General features: G+C 47.7%; 1 pseudogene; it reads left to right on the forward strand.

The window, feature by feature from the left end:
- The first annotated feature begins 298 nt into the window (after positions 1-298).
- On the forward strand, positions 299-12,786 carry LOC135531978 (extracellular calcium-sensing receptor-like; annotated as a pseudogene).
- Positions 12,787-13,133: the final 347 nt, after the last annotated feature.

The following is a 13,133-nucleotide window of genomic DNA, read 5'->3' on the forward strand; positions in this document are numbered from 1 at the left end:
TCTAACTTAAATATGCAGGAGTTTGAATATATAATGCAGGGTATTTGTTATAGAACTGTTGTGTTGTGTATTTTGGCAGTAGCACAGCCAAAAGACAGCCCTTATGACCTCATCCTTCTCTGATTTGCTTAGAAGAAAGCGTCACAGTCTCCAGCATGCATAAAACCCAGACATTTTAGGGGGTGGGGGTCAGGTCTTCCCTGATTCCATTAGGAGGCCTCTTACAGAGTGTGTGTGAGAGAGTGTGATGCAGCTACTATGGGTGGTAGTGATGGGGGTGTTAGGAGCCTTTTGGGCAGAGGGAGAGGAGGCTCTCTGTCGGATACTGGGAAGACCAGAGTTCCCTATGCTGTCCAAGGAAGGAGACGTGACTATCGGAGGAGCCTTCTCCATCCACTCCGAAATCTCAGAGCCCCCGCTCTCCTTCACAGACACACCACCTCCTCTCATCTGCTCCAGGTAAGCTGTTTCACAGTCACCCAGTCTCTGTGATGGATTTATGTGTCATTGACTTGACCATTTTTTTGACAAATAGAAAATAAAATTGGAATCATAAGATTCAAAGAAGAACTGAACCTGACAATGAAATCAGACCATGGTCATTTCTGCAGTTTCACATCTTCTACCAGACGAAACTAATGCAATGCTTTTTGTTCCACTTTTGTTTCCACAGCATGAACCTCATAGATTTTCATTTAGCTCAGACCATGATCTTCGCCATCGAAGAGATCAATAACAGCAGTTCTCTGCTCCCAAACATCTCTATTGGCTACAGGATATATGATAGTTGTGGCTCGACTCTGTCCTCCATGCGTGCGGTTATGGCTCTGATGAACGGTCAGGAGAGGACGGTGGGAAAGACCTGCTCTGGCCAATCAGCAGTCCACGCCATCATCGGTGCCTCTGATTCTTCCTCCACTATTGTGATGTCACGATCCACAGCAGCTTTTCAAATACCAGTGGTAATGAAGTCACACATACAGTTGAACAATTCTGGCTGATGAAAAATGTTTACTTATTGTCTTATTCCTCCTGTTCTATCTAGATCAGCCACTTAGCCACCTGTGCTTGTCTGAGTAACAGGAAGGAGTTCCTTCCTTCTTCAGAACCATCCCCAGTGACTTCTACCAGAGTAGGGCCCTGGCCCAACTGGTCAAATACTTTGGATGGACCTGGGTGGGGGCTGTTAGAAGTGACAATGCCTATGGCAACAACGGCATGGCGACCTTCATGGAGGCTGCCGGTCTGGAGGGCGTGTGTATAGAGTACTCTGAGGCTATCTTATGGAACAACCCCAGGGAGCAGATAGCCAGGGTGGTTGAGGTGATTAGCAGGGCCAGCTCCAAGGTTGTGGTGGCCTTTCTGTCTCAGTTGGAGATGGCTGTTCTGCTGGAGGAGGCACTGGCCCAGAACCTGACCGGGCTGCAGTGGGTGGGCAGTGAGTCCTGGACAACTATTGATCGCCTGGCCACTAGGAGGAGCTCTGCTGTCCTCAGTGGTACTCTGGGATTCACCATCAGTAAGTCTAAGATCCCAGGCCTCAGAGAGTTCCTGCTCCGGGTCGGTCCAGCCCAGGATCCAAACAACACCCTGCTCAGAGAATTCTGGGAGACCACTTTCAGCTGCAGGTTTTCCCCTCAGCAGGAGAAAGACAGTGGGCCTAGGCAGAGGCAGTGCTCTGGGTCTGAGAGACTAGAGGAAATCATTAACCCCTTTACTGACACTTCCGAGCTGAGGTTCTCTAATAATGTGTATAAGGCAGTGTATGCTGTGGCCCACTCCATACATGACCTGCTGACCTGCAGGCACGGTGAAGGCCAAGGTGGGAATAGGAACTGTGCACACATAGACAGCATCGAGCCAGGACAGGTGAGTGGCTACCTCTATTGGCCACTGATAGTTTTTTTTGTTATACTGATTCAACATTAATTTTGTTAAACCGATTTCATTATTTACTGACAGGTTTTAGGAAATTGCTACATTTTTACAATCACACAATGTTATTTCTAAAGTACTTGAAATCTACAGTCTTAGAAAAAAGGTGCTATCTAGAACATAAAGGGTTCTTCAGCTGTCCCCATAGGAGAACCCTTTAAGGAACCCTTTTTGGTTCCAAGTAGAACACTTTGGGTTCCAGGTAGAACCATATTGGGTTCCATATAAACCCTTTTCCATAGAGGGTTCTACATGGAACCCAAGGGTTCAACCTGGCACAAAAAATTATTCTACCTTGAACCAAAAAGCATTCTCCTATGGTGACAGTGATGTGTATGAATTTTACATTATAATCCATGTTGATTATTTTAACTCTTGCAGGTGTTGAGATACCTGCGAGATGTAAACTTCATCATGAAGTCTGGGGAGAGAATGTATTTTGATGAGAACGGAGACCCCACAGCCATCTATGAGCTGGTGAACTGGCAGAGAGACCAGACAGGAGAGACTGTGTTTGTCACTGTGGGGAATTACAATGCCTCTCTCCCAAAAGGAGACCAGTTTGCCATGAATGGGATACAGATTGTATGGGCTGGCAATCCCTTAAAGGTACACAGTTACACAGAAAACACATGGTACCAGGTACATGTACTTAAAGAAAATACAGATTATTACATTAAATATATTTTAATTGATGGGAGAAATCTGTTGACAAATACTGTGAGAATGAATTGAATGATTGTGTAACCAATGGGTTTAATATTGTGAGTGAAGGAGTAAAGAGAGAGAGAGACAGGAAGAGGGAGTGAGCAGGTGTTGTATTGTGTTTCAGAGGCCTCGGTCTGTGTGTAGTGACAGCTGCCTCCCAGGGTACCGCCAAGCAGAGATCAAAGGAATGCCAGTCTGCTGTTTTTCCTGTATCCCCTGTGCTGCTGGAGAGATCAGCAACCTAACAGGTAAGACAACTGACAACACCGCCGGTTCCACACTCGTAGAAATAAGGGTTCCAAAAGGGTTCTTCAGGTGTCCCCATAGGATAACCCTTTTTGGTTCCAGGTAGAACTATTTTGTGTTCCATGTAGAACCCTCTATGGAAAAGGTTTGATATGGAACCCAAAATGGTTCTACCTGGAACCAAAAACGGTTCTTGTATGGGGACTGATGTCGCTCTGACTGATACTAACCAAATCCACTTACCAAAAAGATACATGAAATATTAAATGTGTTATCTTCTAGAATATAATACACAACTTGACTATAGATCAGATTGACTATAGCATTTTCTTTGTAGATTCAGCTAAATGCACACAGTGTTCCCTGGAATACTGGTCCAACGGAGACAAGAGTCGTTGTGTCCCAAAGGTGGTGGAATTTCTCTCATTTGACGAAACCATGGGAATCCTCCTGGCTGCAATCTCATTGGTTGGAGCATGTTTAACCATAGTGGTGAAACTGATATTCTTTTGCTTCCGAGAAACTCCGATCGTCAAGGCCAGCAACTCTGAGCTGAGCTTCCTGCTGCTCTTCTCCTTGACTCTGTGTTTTCTGTGTTCTCTTACTTTCATTGGCCGGCCCTCTGAGTGGTCCTGTATGCTGCGCCACACAGCGTTTGGGATCACCTTTGCTCTGTGTATGTCCTGCGTCCTGGCAAAGACCATAGCGGTGGTGATAGCTTTCCAGGCCACAATGCCAGGCAATACAGTTCCCCAGTGCTCTATTCCTCTCCAGAGAATCAGTGTGTTCAGCTGTACCCTCCTACAGGTGGTTATATGTGTTCTCTGGTTAGCTCTCGCTCCTTCATTCCCAGTCAAAAACACAGCCCACGCCACTGAAAAGGTCATTCTAGAGTGTGATGTGGGTTCAGCTATTGGTTTCTGGGCTGTGTTGGGGTATATAGGACTCCTAGCTCTCTTGTGCTTTGTACTGGCTTTTCTGGCTCGAAAGCTGCCTGATAACTTCAGTGAGGCCAAATTCATCACCTTCAGCATGCTCATATTCTGTGCAGTCTGGATCACCTTTATCCCAGCTTATGTCAGCTCTCCTGGGAAGTTCACAGTAGCTGTGGAGATATTTGCCATTTTGTCCTCCAGTTTTGGGTTGCTTTTCTGTATATTTGGTCCAAAGTGTTATATCATATTACTTAAACCAGAGAAAAATACCAAAAAACACATCATGGGGAAAAGTCATGTAAAATCACAGTAATGTAGTTTACAGAACAGGGACCTGGAGAAAAAAGCTTTCAATTGAATTCAGGGGGATGTTTTAGTATTTTTTTAATCTAGTCCAGAAGAGGGTCATGTAATTTGTAATTGTTGACATTTCAATATTTGTAATTGTTTTAGAATGAGTTGCTTATTAGGCTACATCTCCATGTGTACCCCATGCCGCCCTTCATCTCTGATTCTCCGCACTGCGAGCAACATCAAGTGTGTCTGTAGGCTGTTTAGTATGGTCTCAATCAAATTATACATACCGTAGGCTATAGTCCTAGGCTACACGAAGTGCATGCGTGGAGAAGCACAGTTATTTATTTTTATATAGAAGCACCGTGGCTAAGAAAAACTCCCTTGCAAGGCAGGAACCTAGTAAACCTAGAGAGGAACCAGGCTCTGATGGGTGGCCAGTCCTCTTCTGGCTGTGCCAGATTGAGATTATAAGACTACATGGCCATTAAGGACAGATGGTTCTTCACAATGTTCAAATGTTCATAGATGAACAGCAGGGTCAAATAATAATCCGTGGTTGCAGAGGGTTAACAGGTCAGCACCTCAGGAGTAAATGTCAATTTGCTTTTCATAGCCGAGCTTTCAGAGGTTGAGACAGCAGGTGCGTTAGAGAAGGAGAGAGAGAGTCCATAACAGCAGGTCCGGGACAAGTTGGAACATCCGGTGAACAGGTCTGGGTTCCATAGCCGCAGGCAGAACAGTTGAAACTGGAGCAGCAGCACGACCAGGTGGACTCGGGACAGCCAGGAGTCATCAGGCCAGGTAGTCCTGAGACATGGTCCAAGGTCTCAGGTCCTCCGGGAGGGGAGGTGAGAGAGAGATGGGAGAATTAGACCCCAGCACATAGACTATTGCAGCATAGATACTGGAGGCTGAGACAGGCCGGGTGAGGGGAACACTGTGGCCCTGTCCTACGATACCCCCGGACAGGCCAACCAGGCAGGATTTAACCCCACCCGCTTTGCCAAAGCACAGCCCCCACACCACGAGAGGGATAATCTCCTATAGCATCACACCCATCATTAACGGTAACATATCAAGGATTACAGATGGAGTGCTGTCAGGACCCAGACATGTGAGACACCGCAGCTGGAAGACCTCCTGGTGATCACTCCTCTAACACTCACAGCTAAGGCTGGGGAGCCTGTGTGCAGACGTGATGGAACAAAATAACTGTCACAGTTCTCAAACGAGGGAGAAATCAATTTAGTAGAAGTTTTCTCCTTTCACCAAAACCCAGTCAGTGTGAATCAAACACCGCAGGTCAACCCAGAAAGCATCCAGTGTGAAGGGTAAGAAAGTGTTGAAAAACACATTTATATCTCTTTTTCACATATACAAACATGTATAATCACGGAGTAAGACTAATAATATTTAAAAGAACGTGTTGAAAACCATCTGTATCTGCCTGGGATATCACTTCCTAAAACTGAAGTGACAGTACTAGATCTCCTCTTTGCAGGCTGGACCCAGGTGAACTCCGGTACAACCAGAACATGATCTTTTCCATAGTGGAGATCAATAAAAGCTCTGAGTTGCTGCCAGGAGCTGTCTCTGGGCTACAGGATCCTTTTAACTCGTGCCTCACCCTCTGTGAAGGTGTCCCTGAATCTGATAAACGGATATGAGGAGGGGCCACAGAGCTGAACCGAGCCCAACCACTGTACACGCTGTCATAGGGGAAACCACCACCTCCACTATAGGCATGGCACGCACCATGGACCCTTCTACATACCTATGGTGAGTCAGGGAGTGTCTGGCATGGCACGTACCATGGAGCCCTTCCACATACCAGTGGTGAGTCAGGGAGTGTCTGGCATGGCACGTACCATGGACCCCTTCCACATACCAGTGGTGAGTCAGGGAGTGTCTGGCATGGCACGTACCATGGAGCCCTTCCACATACCAGTGGTGAGTCAGGGAGTGTCTGGCATGGCACGCACCATGGACCCCTTCCACATACCAGTGGTGAGTCAGGGAGTGTCTGGCATGGCACGTACCATGGAGCCCTTCCACATACCAGTGGTGAGTCAGGGAGTGTCTGGCATGGCACGTACCATGGAGCCCTTCTACATACCAGTGGTGAGTCAGGGAGTGTCTGGCATGGCACGCACCATGGAGCCCTTCTACATACCTGTGGTGAGTCAGGGAGTGTCTGGCATGGCACGTACCATGGAGCCCTTCTACATGCCAGTGGTGAGTCAGGGAGTGTCTGGCATGGCACATACCATGGAGCCCTTCTACATACCAGTGGTGAGTCAGGGAGTGTCTGGCATGGCACGTACCATGGAGCCCTTCTACATGCCCATGGTGAGTCAGGGAGTGTCTGGCATGGCACGTACCATGGACCCCTTCCACATACCAGTGGTGAGTCAGGGAGTGTCTGGCATGGCACATACCATGGAGCCCTTCTACATGCCCATGGTGAGTCAGGGAGTGTCTGGCATGGCACGTACCATGGAGCCCTTCTACATGCAGGTGGTGAGTCAGGGAGTGTCTGGCATGGCACATACCATGGAGCCCTTCTACATACCAGTGGTGAGTCAGGGAGTGTCTGGCATGGCACGTACCATGGAGCCCTTCTACATGCCCATGGTGAGTCAGGGAGTGTCTGGCATGGCACGTACCATGGACCCTTCCACATACCAGTGGTGAGTCAGGGAGTGTCTGGCATGGCACGTACCATGGACCCCTTCCACATACCAGTGGTGAGTCAGGGAGTGTCTGGCATGGCACGTACCATGGAGCCCTTCCACATACCTGTGGTGAGTCAGGGAGTGTCTGGCATGGCACGTACCATGGAGCCCTTCTACATACCAGTGGTGAGTCAGGGAGTGTCTGGCATGGCACGCACCATGGAGCCCTTCTACATACCTGTGGTGAGTCAGGGAGTGTCTGGCATGGCACGTACCATGGAGCCCTTCTACATGCCAGTGGTGAGTCAGGGAGTGTCTGGCATGGCACGTACCATGGAGCCCTTCTACATACCAGTTGTGAGTCAGGGAGTGTCTGGCATGGCACGTACCATGGAGCCCTTCTACATGCCCATGGTGAGTCAGGGAGTGTCTGGCATGGCACGCACCATGGAGCCCTTCTACATACCTGTGGTGAGTCAGGGAGTGTCTGGCATGGCACGCACCATGGAGCCCTTCCACATACCTGTGGTGAGTCAGGGAGTGTCTGGCATGGCACGTACCATGGAGTCCTTCTACATACCTGTGGTGAGTCAGGGAGTGTCTGGCATGGCACGTACCATGGACCCCTTCTACATACCTGTGGTGAGTCAGGGAGTGCCTGTCTGTATGTATTAATACAAAAGAAAGGCAGAGATGATACTAGGTGAAAATACTGTCTTGCCTATGTGCTACGTTAAACGGAATGGCAACATCAGAGCAGTGTGTTAAAATGAACTGTTTTGTGTTTTTTTGTCTTCAAGCTCAGTCATTCAGCCACCTGTGCTTGTCTGAGTAACAGAAGGCAATGCCCTTCATACTTCAGAACCGTTTCTAGTGACCTCTGCATGAGCAGAGCCACGGCCCAGCTGGTCAAATACTTTGGCTGTACTTGGGTGGGGGCCATCAGAACCAACAGTGACTATGGTAACAAGGCCAAAAAAGAACACCTTTAGCCTGAAACTCTGTGGCTGTCACACCCTGATCTGTTTCACCTGTCTTTGTGATTGTCTCCCCCCCTCCAGGTGTCGTCCATCTTTCCTATTATCCCCTGTGTATTTATACCTGTGTTCTCTGTCTGTCTTTTGCCAGTTCGTCTTGTTTGTCAAGTCAACCAGTGTTTTTGTTATTAACTCCTGCTTTTCTCAGTCTCTCTTTTTCTCACCCTCCTGGTTTTGACCATTGCCTGTTCTGACTCTGATCCCGCCTGCCTGACCACTCTGCCTACCCTGACGTTGAGCCTGCCTGACCACTCTGCCTACCCTGACGTTGAGCCTGCCTGACCACTCTGCCTACCCTGACCTTGAGCCTGCCTGACCACTCTGCCTACCCTGACGTTGAGCCTGCCTGACCACTCTGCCTACCCTGACCTTGAGCCTGCCTGACCACTCTGCCTACCCTGACCTTGAGCCTGCCTGACCACTCTGCCTACCCTGACCTTGAGCCTGCCTGACCACTCTGCCTACCCTGACCTTGAGCCTGCCTGACCACTCTGCCTACCCTGACGTTGAGCCTGCCTGACCACTCTGCCTACCCTGACCTTGAGCCTGCCTGCTGTCCGGTACCGTTGCCCCACCTCTGGTGTACTGACCCCTGCCTGCCTTTACCAGCCTATTGCCTGCCCCTGTTGGATTATTAAACGGTTGTTAATTCAGCGTGTCTGCATCTGAGAGTGGCTTTACTAAGCCAACAAATAACGTCTGTAGCCTGTGACACTGTGGCTTTACTAAACCAACAAATAACACCTGTAGCCTGTAAATCTGTGGCTTTACTAAACCAACAAATAACGTCTGTAGGCCTGTGACACTGTGGCTTTACTAAACCAACAAATAACACCTGTAGCCGGTAAATATGTGGCTTTACTAAGCCAACAAATAACGTCTGTAGCCTGTGACACTGTGGCTTTACTAAACCAACAAATAACACCTGTAGCCTGTAAATCTGTGGCTTTACTAAGCCAACAAATAACATCTGTAGCCTGTAAATCTGTAGCTTTACTAAACCAACAAATAACACCTGTAGCCTGTGACACTGTGGCTTTACTAAACCAACAAGTAATATCTTTAGCCTGTGACACTGTGGCTTTACTAAGCCAACAAATAACACCTGTAGCCTGTAACTCTGTGGCTTTACTAAGCCAACAAATAATATCTTTAGCCTGTAACTCTGTGGCTTTACTAAGCCAACAAATAATATCTTTAGCCTGTAACTCTGAGGCTTTACTAAGCCAACAAATAACACCTGTAGCCTGTAACTCTGTGGCTTTACTAAGCCAACAAATAATATCTTTAGCCTGTAACTCTGTGGCTTTACTAAGCCAACAAATAATATCTTTAGCCTGTAACTCTGTGGCTTTACTAAGCCAACAAATAACACCTGTAGCCTGTAACTCTGTGGCTTTACTAAGCCAATAAATAACACCTGTAGCGTGTAACTCTGTGGCTTTACTAAGCCAATAAATAACACCTGTAGCCTGTAACTCTGTGGCTTTACTAAGCCAATAAATAACACCTGTAGCCTGTGATGCGAGGAAGGTGGAGAAAGCAAGATTGTGTTTAAAAAGACCTCCTGGTGTTGCATTACCTCACCCATGTGAATTTCAACACTAAGCATGGTTAGAGGGTGTTATTGATGGCTATACCCTGGTCAGCATGGTGAGAGGGTGTTATTGATGGCTATACCCTGGTCAGCATGCTGAGAGGGTGTTATTGATGGCTAAGCCCTGATCAGCATGCTGGGAGGGTGTTATTGATGGCTATACCCTGGTCAGCATGCTGGGAGGGTGTTATTGATGGCTATGCCCTGGTCAGCATGCTGAGAGGGTGTTATTGATGGCTATACCCTGGTCAGCATGCTGGGAGGGTGTTATTGATGGCTATGCCCTGGTCAGCATGCTGGGAGGGTGTTATTGATGGCTATGCCCTGGTCAGCATGCTGAGAGGGTGTTATTGGTGGCTATACCCTGGTCAGCATGCTGGGAGGGTGTTATTGATGGCTATACCCTGGTCAGCATGCTGGGAGGGTGTTATTGATGGCTATGCCCTGGTCAGCATGCTGAGAGGGTGTTATTGATGGCTATGCCCTGGTCAGCATGCTGAGAGGGTGTTATTGATGGCTATACCCTGGTCAGCATGCTGGGAGGGTGTTATTGATGGTTATGCCCTGGTCAGCATGCTGAGAGGGTGTTATTGATGGCTATGCCCTGGTCAGCATGCTGAGAGGGTGTTATTGATGGCTAAGGCCTGGTCAGCATGCTGGGAGGGTGTTATTGATGGCTAAGCCCTGGTCAGCATGCTGAGAGGGTGTTATTGATGGCTATGCCCTGGTCAGCATGCTGAGAGGGTGTTATTGATGGCTATGCCCTGGTCAGCATGCTGAGAGGGTGTTATTGATGGCTATACCCTGGTCAGCATGATGAGAGGGTGTTATTGATGGCTATACCCTGGTTACCATGGTGATAGGGTGCTATTGATGGCTATGCCCTGGTCAGCATGCTGAGAGGGTGTTATTGATGGCTAAGGCCTGGTCAGCATGCAGGGAGGGTGTTATTGATGACTAAGGCCTGGTCAGCATGGTGAAAGGGTGTTATTTGATGGCTATACCCTGGTCAGCATGCTGAGAGGGTGTTATTGATGGCTAAGGCCTGGTCAGCATGCAGGGAGGGTGTTATTGATGGCTATACCCTGGTCAGCATGCTGAGAGGGTGTTATCCATGGCTAAGCCCTGGTCAGCATGCTGGGAGGGTGTTATTGATGGCTATGCCCTGGTCAGCATGCTGAGAGGGTGTTATTGATGGCTAAGGCCTGGTCAGCATGCTGAGAGGGTGTTATTGATGGCTAAGGCCTGGTCAGCATGCTGAGAGGGTGTTGTTGATGGCTAAGGCCTGGTCAGCATGCTGAGAGGGTGTTATTGATGGCTAAGGCCTGGTCAGCATGGTGAAAGGGTGTTATTGATGGCTATACCCCGGTCAGCATGGTGAGAGGGGGTTATTTGATGGCTAAGGCCTGGTCAGCATGCTGAGAGGGTGTTATTTGATGGGAAGGGAGACGTATCGGAGGTCTACGGCCTGGTCAACTGGCTGATGGATAACATAGGGTACATCTTGATTGAGACCATTGGCTACTATGATGCCTCCCAGCCAGAGAGCCAGAGGTTTGAGTGCTGTCTGGGCAGGCCATTGATCTGTTAGGGAGATGGTCTGTGTAACTGTTCTGAATGGCTTTGTGTGTGACTGTGCTCCTTTAGGCCAAGTCTATTTACAGTGAACGTTTTGTATTAAAGAATAATGTATGGTTATGTGTGATTGTGACTAAATATGAGGGATCCCTTGGTTTAAAGTGCATCTGTGTGTTCCATGTACCCAGGTCTACCTGCAGTGAGAGCTGTCTGCCAGGGACCAGCCGGGCCTTCATTAAGAAGAAACCTGTCTGCTGCTTCAACAGCATCTCATGTGCAGACGGGTCAGCAACACCACAAGTCAGACCTCAGGGCTCGTAGCTTTACGCCTTCATTTCTGTTCACGTGGGGAATAATCTCAGCCATCACTTTACTGGTCGATTTAAAGATGTACTCGCTGTACATAATCAAACTGTTTATGCTTTCAGATGCAGCGAGATGTGCAACAAGTCAAACGAAGAGGGAGATAACTGCAATTTGAAAGGGATGGGAGTACATTACCATCGGGGAACTCAAGGTTATACTTGGTAACCTTCTCTGTGTTTGGTGGGTGTCTGACAATGACAACACTGATATTCTTCCACTACAGACAGACTCACATCGTCAGAGCCAAATACCTCTGAGCTGAGCTTCCTGCTGCTCTTCTCCTTGACTCTGTGTTTTCTGTGTTCTTTTTCTTTCATTGGCCGGCCCTCTGAGTGGTCCTGTATGCTGCGCCACACAGCGTTTGGGATCACCTTCGTCCTCTGCGTCTCTTGTGTTCTGGGGAAAACAATAGTGGTGTTGATGGCCTTCAGGGCTACACTTCCAGCCAGTAATGTCATGAAATGGTTTGGTCCTCTACAGCAGAGACTCAGTGTTCTGGCTTTCACTCTCATACAGGTCCTGATCTGTGTTCTTTGGTTAACAGTCTCCCCTCCTTTCCCCTACAAGAACATGAAGACTTATTCGGAAAAGGTCATTCTGGAGTGTGATGTGGGTTCAGCTATTGGTTTCTGGGCTGTGTTGGGGTATATAGGACTCCTGGCTCTCTTGTGCTTTGTGCTGGCTTTTCTGGCTCGAAAGCTGCCTGATAACTTCAATGAGGCCAAATTCATCACCTTCAGCATGCTCATATTCTGTGCGGTCTGGATCACCTTTATCCCAGCTTATGTCAGCTCTCCTGGGAAGTTCACAGTAGCTGTGGAGATATTTGCTATTCTGGCTTCCAGTTTTGGTTTACTTTTCTGCATTTTTGCTCCTAAATGTTTCATTATATTGTCACGGTTTTCTAATGGTGAAGGAGAGTCGGACCAAACTGCAGCGTGTCTATTGTGATCCATGTTTAATAAAACAAACGTAACACAAATCAATACAAAACACTACAAAACAAATAAACGAAATCCGAAACAGCCTAAACTGGTGTCAAATAACACAGCACAAGGACATCAAGACACTAGGGACAATCACCCACGACAAACTCAAAGAATATGGCTGCCTAAATATGGTTCCCAATCAGAGACAACGATAAGCACCTGCCTCTGATTGAGAACCACTCCAGACAGCCATAGACTTTGTTAGATAACCCCACTAGCTACAATCACAAATACATACACACCAAAAACCCAAGACAAAACACACCACAATACAAAAACTCCATGCCACACCCTGGCCTGACCCAATAAATGAAGAAAAACACAAAATACTTAGACCAGGGCGTGACAATTATATTGCTGAGGACAGAGCAAAACACCAAGAAACATTTGATGGGGAAGACATCCAATGATATACGATATTAAAGAAACATATTTTGGGAAAGGCGTCAACCAAAGCCCTTTAGGATGAATACTGACCATTGGCTTATTCTAAGTCGTTGTATAATAAACACAGACACATCATATCTAAGTCAGTCATGGGTTAAACTCATCCACAAGCTCAATTGATACCAAAAAATAGAGCCTGAAAACACTGTGCAATGAAGTGGGACTTGAAAGGCGAAGGGTTCAAATCAAGGATAGAGAGAGCCTGCTACAGTTTGACTATGAAAACTGGAGAAAATCTCACAATGATCATATTGAGTTTGGGCATATAACGTTTACCTGTGAGAACTAGGTGCTTTCTGATTTCCCCATCTCACTTCCTTGTT

The sequence above is a fragment of the Oncorhynchus masou genome, unplaced genomic scaffold, assembly GCF_036934945.1.
Source record: "Oncorhynchus masou masou isolate Uvic2021 unplaced genomic scaffold, UVic_Omas_1.1 unplaced_scaffold_1689, whole genome shotgun sequence".
NCBI lineage: Eukaryota > Metazoa > Chordata > Actinopteri > Salmoniformes > Salmonidae > Oncorhynchus > Oncorhynchus masou.